At 44.2% G+C, this 17303-nt stretch overlaps 1 long non-coding RNA gene across 1 annotated transcript; it reads right to left on the bottom strand.

Moving 5' to 3' along the window:
• Window positions 1-1299: 1299 nt before the first annotated feature.
• Window positions 1300-12162, bottom strand: LOC117523580. Its single transcript, XR_004564549.1, has 4 exons — window positions 11953-12162; window positions 9296-9305; window positions 3312-3317; window positions 1300-1311 (listed from the first exon to the last, which is right to left on the bottom strand). It is a non-coding gene; the product is annotated as an uncharacterized LOC117523580 (long non-coding RNA).
• Between the last annotated feature and the right edge of the window lie 5141 nt (window positions 12163-17303).

The following is a 17303-nucleotide window of genomic DNA, read 5'->3' as shown; positions in this document are numbered from 1 at the left end:
CTATCTTAGCTAATTATAGGCCAATCTCCAACCTTCCTTTTCTCTCAAAAATTCTTGAAAGGGTAGTTGTAAAACAGCTAACTGATCATCTGCAGAGGAATGGTCTATTTGAAGAGTTTCAGTCAGGTTTTAGAATTCATCATAGTACAGAAACAGCATTAGTGAAGGTTACAAATGATCTTCTTATGGCCTCGGACAGTGGACTCATCTCTGTGCTTGTTCTGTTAGACCTCAGTGCTGCTTTTGATACTGTTGACCATAAAACTTTATTACAGAGATTAGAGCATGTCATAGGTATTAAAGGCACTGCGCTGCGGTGGTTTGAATCATATTTATCTAATAGATTACAATTTGTTCATGTAAATGGGGAATCTTCTTCACAGACTAAGGTTAATTATGGAGTTCCACAAGGTTCTTTGCTAGGACCAATTTTATTCATTTTATACATGCTTCCCTTAGGCAGTATTATTAGACGGCATTGCTTAAATTTTCATTGTTACGCAGATGATACCCAGCTTTTTCTATCCATGAAGCCAGAGGACACACACCAATTAGCTAAACTGCAGGATTGTCTTACAGACATAAAGACATGGATGAACTCTAATTTCCTGCTTTTAAACTCAGATAAAACTGAAGTTATTGTACTTGGCCCCACAAATCTTAGAAACATGGTGTCTAACCAGATCCTTACTCTGGATGGCATTACCCTGACCTCTAGTAATACTGTGAGAAATCTTGGAGTCATTTTTGATCAGGATATGTCATTCAATGCGCATATTAAACAAATATGTAGGACTGCTTTTTTGCATTTACGCAATATCTCTAAAATCAGAAAGGTCTTGTCTCAGAGTGATGCTGAAAAACTAATTCATGCATTTATTTCCTCTAGGCTGGACTATTGTAATTCATTATTATCAGGTTGTCCTAAAAGTTCCCTGAAAAGCCTTCAGTTAATTCAAAATGCTGCAGCTAGAGTACTGACGGGGACTAGAAGGAGAGAGCATATCTCACCCATATTGGCCTCTCTTCATTGGCTTCCTGTTAATTCTAGAATAGAATTTAAAATTCTTCTTCTTACTTATAAGGTTTTGAATAATCAGGTCCCATCTTATCTTAGGGACCTCATAGTACCATATCACCCCAATAGAGCGCTTCGCTCTCAGACTGCAGGCTTACTTGTAGTTCCTAGGGTTTGTAAGAGTAGAATGGGAGGCAGAGCCTTCAGCTTTCAGGCTCCTCTCCTGTGGAACCAGCTCCCAATTCAGATCAGGGAGACAGACACCCTCTCTACTTTTAAGATTAAGCTTAAAACTTTCCTTTTTGCTAAAGCTTATAGTTAGGGCTGGATCGGGTGACCCTGAACCATCCCTTAGTTATGCTGCTATAGACTTAGACTGCTGGGGGGTTCCCATGATGCACTGAGTGTTTCTTTCTCTTTTTGCTCTGTATGCACCACTCTGCATTTAATCATTAGTGATTGATCTCTGCTCCCCTCCACAGCATGTCTTTTTCCTGGTTCTCTCTCCTCAGCCCCAACCAGTCCCAGCAGAAGACTGCCCCTCCCTGAGCCTGGTTCTGCTGGAGGTTTCTTCCTGTTAAAAGGGAGTTTTTCCTTTCCACTGTCGCCAAGTGCTTGCTCACAGGGGGTCGTTTTGACCGTTGGGGTTTTTACGTAATTATTGTATGGCCTTGCCTTACAATGTAAAGTGCCTTGGGGCAACTGTTTGTTGTGATTTGGCGCTATATAAATAAAATTGATTGATTGATTGATTGATTTCTTGTTTATTTTTCTAAATGTTTTCACTCAAATAAAACCTTGGGCATGACTAAAAAAAGCAACAAAGAATGATTATAGTGCATAAGATGCAACACTGAATGTGGTTCCACTGATGAGGGCTAAAATATGTTTTTTTTTTCCATTGCACTGTTTTGCTTTATTTTCTCTTTTTCTCATAAAATGGCTATAAATTATGTTAGAATTATCAGCTGGACTGTAAAGGGTTGTGGAAGTCCTGCAAAAAGAGGGAAAGTAATGACTCATCTCAAACACAATAAGACTGATATTGTGTTCATTCAAGAGTCACATTTTAAGTCTGAGGACGCTGTGAAAGTAAAATTTGGATGGGTAGGACATGTTTTTCATAGTTCATTTTCTAGGCAATGGGATGGTTATACTTGTCCATAAAAATGAGGCTTTTAATTTGGTTAAACAGGTAAAGGATAAAGAGGGCAGAATCATCTGTTTACAGGCTAATATAAATGGCAAAACTATTATCTTGTGCAATATATACATATGCACCGACAGCGGAGCCAAACTTCTTTCATGCAGGAGCAAGTGTTGAAGTTACATCTGTGATAGCTTGAAATGAGCTATTTTGCCAATTTCTTTCATTTTCAAGGATTAGGTTTGCGAGCAATGGACTCAGATACCACCACAGTCTTGGTGCTGCTGGATCTTAGTGCTGCATTTGATACTGTGGATCATCATATTTTACTCAATAGGTTGGAGAATCACTTTGGGATTACTGGAACTGCTCTTGTATGGTTGATGTCATACCTGTCCAGTCGTTCTTACTGTGTATTGTGTAATGGCACCTCCTCTGATTGTAGGGACATGAAGTTTGGGGTTCCGCAGGGATCCGTTTTAGGCCCCCTGCTTTTTTCCCCTTTATGTAGCACCCCTTGGGAATATACTGCAGCGCTTTGGGATTCCCTTTCATTGCTATGCTGCTGACACTCAATTGTACATGCCAATAACTGATGGTAATCTCATTCACATAAAATCTTTGGAAGATTGCCTTGTATCAGGAAGAAGTTGGATATCTGGTAACTTCCTACTTTTAAATTCTGATAAGACTGAAGTTATGGTTCTTGGTCCAGCGAGGTTATCGGCATCAATTTGATCAGCTAGCACTTAGCTTAGGTTTGTGTGTTATACATCATACGGATAAAGTGAGGAACCTTGGAGTAATTTTTGATCCTACGTTGTCCTTTGATCTCCACATTAGAGATATTACGAGGACTGCTTTCTTCCATTTGCGAAATATAGCGAAGATTCATCCCATCCTGTCTGTGGCTGATGCTGAGACTTTGATTCATGCATTTGTCTCTTCTAGATTGGACTATTGTAATGCTCTATTTTCTGGCTTACTGCAGTCCAGGATTAGGGGTCTTCAACTGGTTCAAAACACTGCTGCCAGACTTTTGACACAAAGCAGAAAGTTTGACCACATTATCCCTGCACTGGCTTCCAGTTGCTGCAAGATCGGATTTTAAAGTACTGTTATTAGTTTATAAAATTGTTCATGGACTTGCACCTCCCTATCTGGCTGACCTGGTAAGCCCCTATGTACCAGCTCGGGCCCTGCGTTCTCAGGGTGCAGGACTTCTGTTTGTTCCCAGGGTGAATAAAAAGTCTGCTGGTCACAGAGCTTTCTCCTACTGTGCCCCAGCTCTGTGGAAAGATCTCCCGGCACACATTCGGCAGTCTGATACTGTGGAGACTTTTAAGTCACGTTTAAAGACTAATTTGTTTTCCCTGTTTTATCATTAGTGTTATGAAGTGTTTTTATTCTTGTATTCTTTTATGGTCATCTTTTTATTGTGTTTTAAATTTTTAATTCATTTTTTTTATGTTGTGTGAAGCGCCTTGAGACGTTTTCATCGTGAATTGGTGCTATATAAATTAATAAATTTGAAATTTGAAGTAAATAAAACCTTGGGAGAAATGGAAGGTGATATAATTCTGGCAGGAGATTTTAACCAAGTTTGGGATGCATTTATACAGTGGGGGAAATAAATATTTGATCCCCTGTCAATTTTGCAGGTTTTCCCACCTCCAAAGAATGTAGAAATCTGTAATTTTTAATCGTAGGTACACTTGAACTGTGAGAGACAGAATCTAAAAAAAAAATATCAGAAAATCACATTGTATGATTTTTAAACAATTAATTTGCATTTTATTGCATGAAATACATATTTGATCCACTGAAAAAACAGACCTTAATATTTGGTACAGTAGCCTTTGTTTACAGTTCCAGAGGTCAGACGTTTCCTGTAGTTCTTGACCAAGTTTGCACACACTGCAGCAGGGATTTTGGTCCACTCCTCCATACAGATCTTCTCTAGATCTTTCAGGTTTGGAGTTTCAGCTCCCTCCAGCCACTCCAGGACCTTGAAATGCTTCTTACAGAGCCCCTCCTTACTTGCCCTGGCTGTGTGTTTGGGGTCATTGTCATGCTGAAGACCCAGCCATGACCCATCTTCAATGCTCTTACTGAGGGAAGGAGGTTGTTTGATACATGACCCCATCCATCCTCCCTTCAATATGGTGCAGTCGTCCCGTCCCCTTTGCAGAAGAGCACCCCCAGAGTATGATGTTTCCACCCCCATGCTTCACGGTTGGGATGGTTTTCTTGAGGTTGTTCTCATCCTCTAAACATGGTAAGTGGAGCTGATTCCAAAAAGCTCTATTCTGGTCTCATCTGACCACATGACCTTCTCCCATGCCTCCTCTGGATCATCCAGATGGTCACTGGTGAACTTCAAACGGGCCTGGACATGTGCTGGCTTGAGCAGGGGGACCTTGCTGCCCTGCAGGATTTTAAACCATGACAGCATCATGTGTTACTAATGTAATCTTTGTGACTGTGGTCCCAGCTCTCTTCAGGTCATTGACCAGGTCCTCCTGTGTAGTTCTGAGCTTTCTCAGAATCATCCTTACCCCACAAAGTGAGATCTTGCATGGAATCCCAGACCGAGGGAGACTGACAGTCATCTTGTGTTTCTTCCACTTTCTAATAAATAATCATAACAGTTGTTGTCTTCTACCAAGCTGCTTGCCTGTTGTCCTGTAGTCCATCCCAGCCTTGTGCAGGTCTACAGTTTTGTCCCTGGTGTCCTTAGACAGCTCTTTGGACTTGGCTATGGTGGACAGGTTGGAGTGTGATTGATTGAGTGTGTGAACCGGTGTCTTTTATACAGGGAACAAGTTCAAACAGGTGCAATTAATACAGGTAAAGAGTGCAGGATAAGAGGGCTTCTTAAAGAAAAATTAACAGGTCTGTGAGAGACAGAATTCTTGCTGGTTGGTAGGTGATCAAATACTTATTTTATGCAATAAAATGCAAATTAATTGTTTAAAAATACAATGTGATTTTTTGGATTTCTGGATATATATATCTTCTTCTTCTTTGTCTTTCGGCAGTTCCCATTAGGGGTCGACACAGCAGATCAATCGTTTCCATCTCACCCTGTCCTCTGTATCTTCCTCTGTCTCACCAACCACCTGCATGTCCTCCCTCAGCACATCCATAAACCTGCTCTTTGGTCTCTCTCTTCTCCTCCTGCCTGGTGGCTCCATCCTCAGCATCCTTCTCCCTATATACCCTGGGTCTCTGCTCTGCACATGTCCAAACCATCTCAATCTCGCCTCTCTGACTTTGTCTCCAAACTGTCCCACCTGAGCTGTCCCTCTGATATGTTCATTCCTAATCAATTCAATTCAATTCAATTTTATTTATATAGCGCCAAATCACAACAACAGTTGCCCCAAGGCGCTTTATATTGTAAGGCAAAAGCCATACAATAATGACAGAAAAACCCCAACGGTCAAAACGACCCCCTATGAGCAAGCATTTGTTGACAGTGGGAAGGAAAAACTCCCTTTTAACAGGAAGAAACCTCCAGCAGAACCAGGCTCAGGGAGGGGCAGTCTTCTGCTGGGACTGGTAATCTTGTCCATTCTCGTCACTCCCAAAGAGAATCCTAACATCTTCAGCTCCGCTTCCTGTCTTTTTGTTAGTGCCACCGTCTCTAAACCATACAACATAGCTGGTCTCACTACTGTTTTGTAAACTTTCCCCTTCACTCTTGCTGATCAGTCAGAAATCACTCCTGCCACCTTTCTCCACCCACTCCACCCTGCCTGCACTCTCTTCTTCACCTCTTTACCACATTCTCCATTACTTTAAACAGTTGACCCCAAATATTTAAACTAATCTACTTTCACCACTTCTAGTCCTTGTAACTGCACTATTCCACTGGGCTCCCTCTCATTCACACACATGTACTCAGTCTTACTTCTACTGACTTTCATTCCCCTTTTCTCCAAAGCATATCTCCACTTCTCCAGACTAGACTCAACTTGCTCTCACTACAGATCACAATGTCATCTGCAAACATCATAGTCCATGGGGACTCCTGTCTGATCTCATCTGTCAACCTGTCCATCACCACTGCAAACAAGAAAAGACTCAGAGCTGATCCTTGGTGTAATCCCACCTCCACCTTGAATGAGTCTGTCATTCCGACTCCACATCTCACCGCTGCCACACTATTATTATACATGTCCTGCACTACCCTAACATACTTCTCTGCCACTCCAGACTTCCTCATACAATACCACAGCTCTTCTCTTGGCACCCTATCATAAGCTTTTTCTACGTCCACAAACACCCAATGTAACTCTTTCTGGCCTTCTCTATACTTCTCCAACAGTATTCTCAGAGCAAACACTGCATCTGTAGTGCTCTTTCTTGGCATGAAACCATATTGCTGCTCACAGATCTTCACCTGTTTTCTAAGCCTAGCTTCTACTACTCTTTCCCATAACTTCATGCTGTGACTGATCAACTTTATGCCTCTGTAGTTACTACAGCTGTGCACATCACCCTTGTTCTTGAAAATAGGAACCAGCACACTTCGTCTCCACGCCTCAGGCATCCTCTCACTTTCCAAGATTTTATTAAACAATCTGGTTAGAAACTCCACTGCCATCTCTCCTAGACATTTCCATGCTTCCACTGGAATGTCATCTGGACCAACTGCCTTTCCACTCTTCATCCTCTTTATAGCAACCCTCACTTCTTCCTTACTAATCTCTTGTACTTCCTGATTTACTCTCACCACATCATCCAGCCTTTTCTCTTTCTCATTTTCTTCATTCATCAGCTCTTCAAAATATTCCCTCCACCTTCTCAGCACACACTCCTCACTTGTTAGCACATTACCATGTACATCTTTTACCACTCTAACCTGCTGCACATCCTTTCCAGCTCTGTCCCTTTGTCTGGCCAATAGGTACAAGTCCTTTTCTCCTTCCTTACTATTCAACTTCTTGTACAGCTCGCAATATGCCTTTTCCTTCGCTTTTGCCACTTTTCTTTTCGCCTTACCCTGCATCTACTTGTACTCCTGTCTACTTTCTTCATCTCTCCGACTATCCCAAAACGTTTTCGCCAACCTCTTTCTCCTTATGATTTCCTGGACCTCTTCATTCCACCACCAAGTCTCCTTGTCTTCCTTCCACTGTCCAGATGTCATACCCAGTACTGTCCTAGCTGTCTTCCTCACCACATCTGTAGTACTTTTCCAGTTGTCCAAAATTGCTTCCCCTCCAACCAGTGCTTCTCTCACCTGCTCGTTAAATTTCACACAACAGTCTTCCGCCTTCAGCTTCCACCATCTGATCCTTTGTTGAGCTCTCACTCTCTTCTTCTTCTTTACCTCTAAAGTCATCCTACAAACAACCATCCTATGCTGTCTAGTGACACTCTCTCCTGCCACCACCTTACAGTCTCTGACTTCTTTTAGCTTGCATCTCCTATAAAGAATGTAGTCCACCTGTGTGCACCTTCCTCCACTCTTATATATTACCCTGTGCTCCTCCCTTTTCTTAAAGTAGGTGTTCACCACAGCCATTTCCATCCTTTTTACAAAATCAACTACCATCTGTCCTTCCCCATTCCTATCCTTGATACCATATCTACCCATTACTTCCTCATCACCTCTGTTCCCTTCACCAACATGCCCATTGAAGTCTGCTCCTATCACCACTCTTTCATGCTTGGGCACACTCTCCACCACCTCATCTAACACACTCCAGAAATCTTCTTTCTCCTTCATCTCACAACCTAACTGTGGGGCATATGCACTGATGACATTCATCATCACCCCTTCAATTTCCAACTTCACACTCATCACCCTCTCAGACACTCACTTAACCTCCAACACACTTTTAACATACTCTTCCATTAAAATGACCCCAACACCATTTCTCTTCCTGTCCTCACCATGGTACAACAACTTGTACCCACTGCCGATGCTCCTGCTCTCACTTCCATTCCACTTGGTCTCTTGCACACACAATATGTCTACCTTTCTTCTCGCCATCATATCAGCCAGCTCTCTCCCTTTAGCAGTCATACTACCAACACTCTCACTCTCATTTACACCCTTCTAGTTTTCTTCTTCTCCCGCTGTTTGTGGAAACATTCTCCTCCTCTTCTTCGTCGTCTTCGCCCAGCAGTAGCCCAATTTCCACTGGCACCCTGTTGGGCAACAGCACCGGTGGCGGACATTGTTAACCCGGGCCGCGACCGATCTGGAATGGAAATTCAATTCTTAGTCTGCATAGTTGGGTTGGCTTGTTTTACGCTGGATGCCCTTCCTGACACAACCCTCCTCATTTATCCGGGCTTGGGACCGGCACTCAGAATGTACTGGCTGCACACCCCATGTGGCTAAGTTTTATTATATATATATATATATATATATATATATATATATATATATATATATATATATATATATATATATATATATATATATATATATATATATATATTTGTTGATCAAATCAGAGCAATAGGTCCGCATTGTAGCCGGCAGTGCATGCTTATAGTTTAAGATAGCATCATGCAACGTGAGGTGGAATACTTCTAATTTTGAACTACGTCATTTTCATTCTAGACCTCTAGCCTTATGCTTGAGGTCATGCAACTTATCATTGAACCAAGGTGACTGTGTTTTGGAGGGGGGGGGGGGGGTGGTTTTAATATAGGTGGTGCAATCATGTCGAGTGTAGTTTTTGAGTGCTGAGTTTAAACTATCCACAATGCTGTCTACTGATTGGGCATTTTCCAAATGTGAAGCTGAGATATCAGGCAGTCGAGTTTCAAGTTCAGTCGTAGTTGAGGAGTTGATGCGTTACCACAGTGAAAAATAAGGTTGTTGTTCCACTAAACACGGCAGTGAAACTGTAAACCTAATAAGTGAGTGATTAGAGACTACCGATGCAAAAGGCATGATGTCAATATTTGTCGCAGACTACCATATGCGTTAATGTGCGTTGCATCCTGAATGCATTGCTGGAATCCTAATATGATTTTTTTTTTTTGCCAGCTTGCACTCGGCCGAGACGGACGCACTTTTCTCTTCTCCCTCCCTCCTTATCTTTCCTGCTTCTGTGGCGTGTTGTCTGTGAGGCTGCAGCTTTGCTCTTCTGGAAAACGACAAAAATGGATCTGTTAAAGTGGTCTTTGAACGCAATTGACACTATTTTTTCTACAAGACATTCGGGGGCGGAGGACCCGACCTGTCCTGCCGAGACGCATGTGATGGGTTATGTGATGGACTCGTGGAGGAGATGGCAGGTCATGTGCCTTTGCATGATTTCTGTGGAGGACATTGAAGATGTGTATATATTTGGCTTGGTGGTGACCGGCTTTCTGCTGTGTGGAGCGGGCATGGCGCTGGTTTACCGGAAAATCAAGAAAGTGGAGGCAGCTTTGATTGGGCCGTCCAGACTGCCCTACATGATTGATTCGATTGGGAAGGCAGTGGCTGCGCAGTCGGCGGGTGTTAACCGCACGCTGGAAAACATCTCGGGCAGGATTGCAGCTCTGGAAACCCGCTTTGACTGTCTGTAAAGACCACATTCTACATTCAGATGCATTGAGAGCCACTCTGTTCTCAGAACTGTGGAATCTTTCAGGCGTCTGCTAATCTGGATATTCATTTGGCCTCCCCAAAACACAGCTGCACTCCAAGGCCACTGTGATAAAAAACCTCCTCAAGAAGATCAACACTTCAGCCTCGCTCCCCTGGTCATCCCCCTCCCTTCAGCTTCTCCAGCTCTGACGTTGACTGTGGACAATGGACTGCTCAGGGCTGAGCCCCTCCCCCTCCAGGATTGTCGGACAAGGCCGTTGACGGCGCCTAATAGGCTGCCTCTGGAGTGTACTGATAAACTGGACCTTCAAATCTCGGTTGTCATCCTGCGTCTTTGTTTGTCTGTGTGATTATTGTTTTTCTGTGCTGATGGGTTTTTTTTTTCCTCATTGCTGCTGTGTAACGCAGCGGCTATGAGGGTTTTTTTCTCTCCTTTTTCCCTCGTGTGTGCTTTTTTAATATGTGTTTATGTACCGGGCCGGCCTATGTGTGTTGTGTGTTGTTTGTTATGGGTCGGTCTTGGTTTGCTCAGCCCTGCTGTTGACCAAGGCAGGGATGTACATCTGGAGCTGGTCCCCGGGCGCCTAATGGCGACTTCTGTTCCTACTGGCAATTAGGATGGGTTAAATGCAGTAGACACATTTCATTGTGCAGGGAACATGTTCTTTTGTGCATATGACAATAAAATTCTTTTGAATCCTTTGAATCCTTTGAATGTCCATAATTTCCATAAATGATATGCAGAGGGGTTTCAGTAGGCTTATTTATATGAATGTTAAAGACACCAATAATCAGAATGTTATCTGTACTAGTCGACAAGTTAGAGATGAACTCACCAAATTACAAATGTCTTTGTTATATTCTGTGTGCTCTTGTGTTTCACTTAATGTTAGGGGTCTGAGAGATTCTGTTAAAAGAAAATCTGTCTTTCTCTTTTGTAAAAACCAAAAAGCTCAATGTTTTCTTCATCAAGAAACTCATTCTAATGAAAAGGATGAAAAATTCTGCTCTAATCAGTGGGGTAACAAAATATATTTTATTCATGGCAGCAACAGGTTAGCAGGTGTCGCTATACTCATGAACAATTTTCCTGGTAAGATGCTAATTACAAGGAGAGATGATTCTGGTCATTGGAAAATTTGTGTCTTTTGTATTGTCATCAGGCATGGCACAAACCGGGTGGACACAAATGCAATCTCACACGACTGAGAGTTCAAAAGGTTTAATAGACGGGAGGTTGGTACACAGGGAATCCAGCAGCAAACCAAAGGTATCAGAATGGCGAGAAGCTGAGACGTAGTTCGATAACAGGCACTGGTCAAAAAACACAGTATGGTCTCTCAGAGGCAAGGCAGAAACAAGGTCAAAAAACAAGGCAGAGTCAAAATACAGGTAGACAAAAACTGAGCGAGGAACCGGGCTGGAGAGCGTACAGAGACAACAATCTGGCAACGGACTGTGAGACTGTGAGGGTTTAAATACTGGTGGACTAATCAGTGTGAAAAGAGGAACAGGTGATACTAAGGAGGTGCACGTGTGGAGCAATCTATAAAGGGGGCATGGCTAGTGGTCAGATTAAACACAGTGCAAGATAGTGAAGGATGGGAAACACAGAGTGGAGTGATGTGACAAAGACACAAGAGCTGGTGTCAAGAGTGTGAGTGAAAGGTGCAGTGATGTGAAGTGAACCAAATCAGATGGGCGTGAGGAAAAACTGAGAACAAAGGTCAAATGGAAACAATGACAATGATACTACAATGAACAAGACCGGAACTAAGCATGAACACGAGAACAAAAAAGTGAACCATAAGATAATAAACATATGTGGCAGGTTGGTGCATGGCATACCTTTAAGGTGAAGGTTGGCGGTGCCAACAGGGTCTTTAAAGCGCGCAGGGCGCACTCACACAGATATACCACCTGGAGTAGGTTTGTGGTGGTGGCGTGCTGCAGGTTGTGTGCCGATTTTTTGGGCACGGTTGCATCAGACTCTGAGGGTTCCAGTCATTTTTACAGGTCAGTTTTGTGCTTCTTCTGTAGCCTCGGTTGATATTGGTGTTATTTAATTGCATGTGTCTCGGGTTCAGGGCAGCAGCCTGGTTGGAGTGCGTCTGTTTGATTTCTGGTTGTTGGGAGTGCGTTTTGTTGGGCACGCGTCGTGGGCTCGGGGCTCTCTCCTACCTCTGTGAAGTTGGCCCCCCACCAAACGCACATCGAAACAAAAACTGTGTCAATCGTTTGTGCTTCGTTTGTGCTGTTTTGTGCTGTAAAAATTTTCGTTTGTGCTGCTTTAGTTTTCGAGATATTCACGATTCTTTTATAGGTCAACCAGGGGTCACCCAGCCCCCCGTGACGCTTAAAATGGCTCCAAAATGGACAAAAACGGTGTCAATCGTTTGTGCTTCGTTTGTGCTGTTTTGTGCTGTAAAAGTTTTGTTTGTGCTGTTACTGTTAATAAGATATTAGCTATTTTATTTTTGGCTGATGACGTCATTCATTCATAAGTTCATTCATGCGCCATAAATGCAAGAAAACCTTTTGATGTTTTTATTCATCTGCAGTGTCTTGCCTTAAATAATTTATGTTTAAGATTTCGAATGCCTCTGGTCTCTGAGATAATCAATGTTGTTGAAATAATGTTTTTGGGTAATTATGTATATATGTGTCTGTAAATACTGTATATACTTCAATTTAAAAAAGAAAAACTACATAAAATATATGCATTCCATTTCTCTTGCTTTGTGCTGTGACTATTCTGGTAATTCTAGCATATTTATTAAAAGTATTAATTAATTAAAAAAAGAGCCGTGGGACAACCCAATAAAGTGCAGTGTCACTACAGGTAAATATATCCATCCCCCTGTACAATCAGGACACTTATAGATTCCTGCTAGCTTGAATATTTGGCATGTTAAAATCCTCATTGATTAAACATGGGGCTAACTAAAAAAATCTGCATCCGGTGACGTCGTGTCAGCCTAAGGCAATATTTTTAAGAAAAAATGGAAAATAAAAATGCAACTGTGTACTGTTGAAGTGAAATTGAAGATGCAAATGTTACAAAGACATCACCAGATGGCACCAAATACTTAGGTTTTCAATATTGTTGCTCGTTGATAAAAATTGCAGTTTTAATTTTATAGGTTCTTCGCTCCACAGATCAAATGCCACGTGAACGTAATTAATCAAGTTTCGCGGGCTTTTTTTTAACCGTGTCACCATTTGCAGTTGTGGACAAATGCGTTTTCTATTCATCTGTGTAGCCTATATCTGTGTACATCTATATATGCAAATCAATCCATTTGAAATTTAAAACATACAATTTTATATACATTCATGTAACATTTCTTGTATGATTTTATGTAAAACATGACAAACAATACAAATACTTTTGTTTCACATTTGTCACAGGAGACCTCCACAGGGACCATCTTCAAACTGAACAATTATTGGCAGGTGAACTGTATCACAAACATTATATTAAATCTGATAATCACAAATATAAGAGAACCAAAAAAATATGCAGAACATCTGTTACAACAGAAATATTCAAATTATAAACATTCAAATAACAGACAATACAAAACTGCATTTGGGCACACTACTGTGTTCTCTGCCACAGACTTCACCTCAGCAGCCAGGTCATCATACAGCTCCCACACTCCTGGAGCCCTGCAGCTGTAGCAGATGTAATGGCCGACAGCATCTAGTGACTGGCGTCCTCGGAAAGCTATGATGGCCCTGAGCAGAAAGGTTTTCCCATTCAGCACCACAGAGGATGAGAATTCTGACAACACGTATTCTGTCCGTTGTTTGTTAGCTTCTGCAGAAGCACCAAGGTCTGTATCTACCCACAGCAGGTCCCCAACCGCAACACTCTGAGAAATGGTCCCTCTGCAGAATTGTGTTTCCTCTTTTGCAGTGTCCTCCACACTTGGATCTCCAAACTCCATTGGTCTGAGACAGGGGGAACTGCATTCAGTGACTGTGTCTTGAATTGCCATTGCCAGGTGCACCATGCCAGACTGCAGTGTGTGAAATCCAAGTGAAACCAATGGGACCTCCCTGATTGCCTGGGTAGAACGAGTACAGGCTTCTGATGAACATTTTTTTATAGAAATATACACTGGATATATTTTGCATAGTGTTCTGTATCACAGTGGATATGTGACAAACTGCATTTATTTGAAGAGCCCCTGATTTCAGCTGCACACTGCTGAATAATGTGGCCAGTACCTCAACTCTTTTTCTGTATGTAGCCGGGCCCACACCTTCTGTGGATAACATTTTTACCAGCTGGAGCACATTGCTGCCAGAGTCATCACTGACCACTCTCTGGAAATCAGCGCCGTCACAGTATGAGCTGCATAAACTTTGGATGAAGGCATCAAACGCACACGTATTAGTCACAGACAATGTTGCATTTCTTATTCTGACTGGTTGATGGTGGCTTCCATTTCTTAACAGCCCAATTTTTACAGATTTTTTTTACAGATGCCTCTGCATTGAGCCATTCTGGGCACGGGGACAGATAGGAATGGCGCATCCGTTTTTTGGGAGGGACTCTGAGGCCTCTCCAGTTCTCCACAGCTTCATCTGGAGAGTCGTCATCTGCACAAAGGTAAGAAATGATCACAAATGTTAGTAGTGACAGATTGTAATGCTTGTATGCCCTAACATATTTTATGGTTTTGCAGCCATGTCCTACCATTTAAACTGAACAGGTTAACATGGCAGTTGCTTTTGTGGACACAAAACAACCTGTACTAGTGCTGAATATATTAACTGTTTAAAAACTTGAGGTACAAATCTTTGATTGTCATAGTTTGAGTGACTTCTGCCATAATTGGTTTTGTGGAATCTTCATTTGCAGTGTTGGCAGCGCAGAGCTTCAGTTTTCCTCCTATGTATGACAGATGGCGGGGAATAAAACGGTCCACTCGCATTGGTAAGTTGTCATGTTTGAAGAGTCCACTCTTAAGGTTTTTAAATTCAGCTTCAACATTTGCAGTGCTTGCAGTGAGGCTATGGCTATTGAATAGCCGTGTCATGACTCCACTCCACAGAGGTAAAGTAACTGCGAGTCTTTTCACATGGGGAACGATTTCTGGGAGGAAATGGAGGTTGTCCCTGTCCCCTTTGGCTGTAGCCAGTGACCTCCCTTCCTTACAAATATCTTCAACCCACTGCTGGAGGTCTGTGTCCAGATCAGCTTCTGTCCCCTGTTCCACATGAGGATGGTGGTTGCTCTCCTCTGGTGGTGGTGTTGTGTCCTCTGCAATTTGGCCCTTCAGAAATGATTTACACGTTTCAGATGTAACAGGCAGCCCTGTTGGGAAAGTGTAGGTACACGGACCCACAACAGGGGGCGCAAATGAACGGACAATGGAGGAAGTCAAATAACAACACTTTACTGTTGTGAATGGGCACAACAAACACAACAGATTACAACAATAGACAACAAGTCAAATCATGCAGCGCAAGGCCTGTTCCACCTCCTGGTTTACCCGTTCTGCTTGCCCGTTGGTCTGAGGGTGGTACCCGGACGAGAGACTCACCGTGGCCCCCAGTTCCCGGCAGAAGCTCCTCCAGACTTGCAAGGAGAACTGGGGACCGCGATCGGAGACGATGTCTGTTGGAATCCCATGCAGCCGGACGACGTGGTGGACCAGGAGGTCCGCTGTCTCCTGGGCTGTTGTGAGCTTCGGGAGGGCCACGAAGTGGGCCGCCTTGGAGAATCGGTCCACTATCGTGAGGATGGTGGTGTTACCCTGGGACGGCGGGAGGCCCGTGACAAAATCCAGGCCGATGTGGGACCAGGGGCGATGAGGCACAGGCAGCGGCTGGAGTAGTCCTGATGCCCTGCGATGGTCAGCCTTGCCCCTGGCGCAGGTGGTGCAGACCTGGATATAATCCCGGACGTCGGCCTCTAGGGACGCCCACCAGAAGCGCTGCCGGACAACTGCCACGGTTCTTCGCACCCCTGGATGACAGGAGAGCTTGGAGCCGTGACAGAAGTCCAGGACTGCAGCCCTAGCTTCTGGTGGGACGTATACTTTGTTCTTTGGCCCAGTTCCGGGGTCCGGGCTTCGTGCCAGGGCCTCCCGGACGGTTCTCTCTACGTCCCAGGTGAGGGTGGCCACGATAGTGGACTCCGGGATGATGGGTTCCGGTGGATCCGACAACTCCGCTTTGACTTCATCTTCATGTACCCGGGACAAGGCATCCGATCTCTGGTTTTTGGTCCCGGGACGGTAGGTGATCCGGAAGTCAAAACGGCCGAAGAACAGTGACCAGCGGGCTTGCCTGGGGTTCAGCCGCTTGGCGGTCCTGATATACTCCAGGTTCCAGTGGTCAGTGAAAACCGTGAATGGCACGGACGTTCCCTCCAACAGATGTCTCCACTCTTCAAGAGCCTCTTTCACCGCAAGGAGTTCTCGATTGCCGACGTCATAGTTCCGTTCGGCCGGGGTCAACCTGCGGGAAAAATAGGCACACGGGTGAAGGACCTTATCGGTCTTCCCGCTCTGGGAAAGCACAGCTCCTATCCCTGAGTCCGAGGCGTCCACTTCAACCACTAACTGGCGACTAGGATCGGGCTGCACCAGAATGGGTGCAGACGAGAAGCGCTGTTTCAACTCCTTGAACGCGGCATCGCAACGATCCGACCAGGTGAAGGGGACCTTTGGTGAGGTCAGGGCTGTCAGGGGGCTAACTACCTGACTGTAGCCCTTAATGAACCTCCTGTAGAAATTTGCAAAGCCGAGGAACTGTTGCAGCTTCCTACGGCTAGTGGGTTGGGGCCAGTCTCTCACCGCCACAACCTTGGCCGGATCAGGAGCGACGGAGTTGGGGGAGATGATAAACCCCAGGAAGGACAAAGATGTGCGGTGAAACTCACACTTCTCGCCCTTCACAAACAGCCGGTTCTCCAACAACCGCTGCAGGACCTGACGTACATGCCGGACATGAGTCTCAGGATCCGGAGAAAAGATGAGTATATCATCTAGATATACGAAGACAAATCAGTGCAGGAAATCCCGCAAGACATCATTAACTAATGCTTGGAACGTCGCGGGGGCGTTTGTGAGGCCGAACGGCATGACCAGGTACTCAAAGTGACCTAATGGGGTGTTGAATGCCGTCTTCCATTCGTCTCCCTTCCGGATCCGAACCAGGTGATACGCATTTCTAAGATCCAGCTTAGTAAAGATTTTGGCTCCATGCAGGGGGGTGAACACGGAATCTAATAATGGCAACGGGTATCGGTTGCGAACCGTAATCTCATTCAGCCCCCTGTAATCAATACATGGACGAAGTCCGCCATCTTTCTTGCCCACAAAAAAGAAACCTGCCCCCATCGGGGAGGTGGAGTTCCGGATCAGCCCGGCAGCTAATGAGTCCCGGATGTAGGTCTCCATTGATTCGCGCTCAGGTCGTGAGAGGTTGTACAGCCTGCTGGACGGGAACTCAGCGCCTGGAACCAAATCAATAGCACAATCGTACGGACGGTGCGGGGGAAGGGTGAGTGCCAGATCCTTGCTGAAGACGTCAGGGCTTCCACCTGCGCG

Source organism: Thalassophryne amazonica, chromosome 13 (genome assembly GCF_902500255.1).
Source record: "Thalassophryne amazonica chromosome 13, fThaAma1.1, whole genome shotgun sequence".
NCBI classification, from domain to species: Eukaryota; Metazoa; Chordata; class Actinopteri; order Batrachoidiformes; family Batrachoididae; genus Thalassophryne; species Thalassophryne amazonica.
This window is presented reverse-complemented; position numbering and strand designations above follow the sequence as displayed.